This window comes from Perkinsus marinus, assembly GCF_000006405.1.
Source record: "Perkinsus marinus ATCC 50983 genomic scaffold scf_1104296936272, whole genome shotgun sequence".
Classification (NCBI taxonomy): domain Eukaryota; phylum Perkinsozoa; order Perkinsida; family Perkinsidae; genus Perkinsus; species Perkinsus marinus.
Genome location: NW_003214173.1, coordinates 1 through 1,754, shown reverse-complemented (window position 1 = coordinate 1,754; position 1,754 = coordinate 1). Strand labels below are relative to the sequence as shown.

Below are 1,754 nucleotides of genomic sequence, written 5' to 3'. Positions count from 1 at the left end.
CAGGATTGAACTAACGACCTTCTGCTTACGAAGCAGACGCTCTACCACTAAGCTCAAGTGGCACACACACTAACTATATGAATCAATAATTTTCCTGTCCCCTTCACAGAATGGGCCATCTGCTCGTGCTTCTCGTACCAGACCAGAAATTTATGGTGCTATAAGCCACTTGCCAGGACTGGACTGACGACCTTCTGCTCACAGAGCCGACGCTCTGCCACTAAGCTAAAATGACGCAGAGAATAAGTACATAAATCAATAATCTTTCTGTATCCTTTGCGGAGTGAGCAGACCTGCTCCTGCTTCTCATACCCGACTAGAGCATAATGCAGCTGTAAGCCACTTGCCAGGATTGAACTGACGATCTTCTGCTTACGAAGCAGACGCTCTACCACTAAGCTAAAGTGACATACAGACTAACCATATGAATCAATAATTTTCGTGTCCCCTTCACAGAATGGGCCATCTTGCTCCTGCTTCTCGTACCAGACCAGATATTTATGGTGTTATAAGCCACTTGCCAGGATCGGACTGACGACCTTCTGCTTACAAAGCAGACGCTCTGCCACTAAGCTAAAGTGGCGCACAAAATAACTGCATAAATCAATAATCTTCCTGTATCCTTTGCGGAGTGAGCAAACCTGCTCCTGCTTCTCATACCCGACTAGAGCCTAATGCTGCTGTAAGCCACTTGCGAGGATTGAACTGACGACCTTCTACTTACGAAGCAGACGCTCTACCACTAAGCTAAAGTGACGCACAGATTAAGTATATGAATCAATAATTTTCCTGTCCCGTTCACAGAATGGGCCATCCTGCTCCTGGTTCTCGTACCAGACCAGAAATTTATGGTGCTATAAGCCACTTGTCAGGATTGGACTGACGACCTTCTGCTTACAAAGCAGACGCTCTGCCACTAAGCTAAAGTGGCGCACAAAATAACTGCATAAATCAATAATCTTCCTGTATCCTTTGCGGAGTGAGCAAACCTGCTCCTGCTCCTCATACCCGACTAGAGCCTAATGCTGCTGTAAGCCACTTGCCAGGATTGAACTGACGACCTTCTGCTTACGAAGCAGACGCTCTACCACTAAGCTAAAGTGGCGCACAGATTAAGTATATGAATCAATAATTTTCCTGTCCCGTTCACAGAATGGGCCATCCTGCTCCTGATTCTCGTACCAGACCAGAAATTTATGGAGCTATAAGCCACTTACCAGGATTGAACTGACGACCTTCTGCTTACAAAGCAGACGCTCTGCCACTAAGCTAAAGTGGCGCACAGAATAAATACATAAATCGATAATCTTTCTGTATCCTTTGCGGAGTGAGCTGACCTGCTCCTGCTTCTCGTATCAGACCATAGATTTATGTGCTATCAGCCACTTGCCAGGATTGAACTGACGACCTTCTCCTTACAAAGCAGACGCTCTGCCACTAAGCTAAAGTGGCACATAGAGTGAGTACATAAATTAATAATCTTCCTGTATCCTTTGCGGAGTGAGCAAACCTGCTCCTGCTTCTCGTACCAGACCAGATATTTATGGTGTTATAAGCCACTTACCAGGATCGAACTGACGACCTTCTGCTTTCGAAGCAGACGTTCTGCCACTAAGCTAAAGTGACACACACACTAACTATATGAATCAATAATCTTCCTGTATCCTTTGCGGAGTGAGCAAACCTGCTCCTGCTCCTCATACCCGACTAGAGCCTAATGCTGTGTAAGCCACTTGCCAGGATGAACTGACGAC

At 46.0% G+C, this 1,754-nt stretch overlaps 9 non-coding genes across 9 annotated transcripts; all 9 read right to left on the bottom strand.

Moving 5' to 3' along the window:
- Positions 1-163: 163 nt before the first annotated feature.
- Positions 164-235, bottom strand: Pmar_PMAR004603. The gene has a single exon. It is a non-coding gene; the product is annotated as a tRNA-Thr (tRNA).
- A 102-nt stretch (positions 236-337) lies between these two features.
- Pmar_PMAR004602 lies at positions 338-409 on the bottom strand. The gene has a single exon. It is a non-coding gene; the product is annotated as a tRNA-Thr (tRNA).
- Positions 410-511: 102 nt separating this feature from the next.
- Pmar_PMAR004601 lies at positions 512-583 on the bottom strand. Its single transcript has one exon. It is a non-coding gene; the product is annotated as a tRNA-Thr (tRNA).
- A 102-nt stretch (positions 584-685) lies between these two features.
- Pmar_PMAR004600 lies at positions 686-757 on the bottom strand. Its single transcript has one exon. It is a non-coding gene; the product is annotated as a tRNA-Thr (tRNA).
- A 102-nt stretch (positions 758-859) lies between these two features.
- Pmar_PMAR004599 lies at positions 860-931 on the bottom strand. Its single transcript has one exon. It is a non-coding gene; the product is annotated as a tRNA-Thr (tRNA).
- Positions 932-1,033: 102 nt separating this feature from the next.
- Pmar_PMAR004598 lies at positions 1,034-1,105 on the bottom strand. The gene has a single exon. It is a non-coding gene; the product is annotated as a tRNA-Thr (tRNA).
- A 102-nt stretch (positions 1,106-1,207) lies between these two features.
- On the bottom strand, positions 1,208-1,279 carry Pmar_PMAR004597. The gene has a single exon. It is a non-coding gene; the product is annotated as a tRNA-Thr (tRNA).
- A 101-nt stretch (positions 1,280-1,380) lies between these two features.
- Positions 1,381-1,452, bottom strand: Pmar_PMAR004596. The gene has a single exon. It is a non-coding gene; the product is annotated as a tRNA-Thr (tRNA).
- A 102-nt stretch (positions 1,453-1,554) lies between these two features.
- Positions 1,555-1,626, bottom strand: Pmar_PMAR004595. Its single transcript has one exon. It is a non-coding gene; the product is annotated as a tRNA-Ser (tRNA).
- Positions 1,627-1,754: the final 128 nt, after the last annotated feature.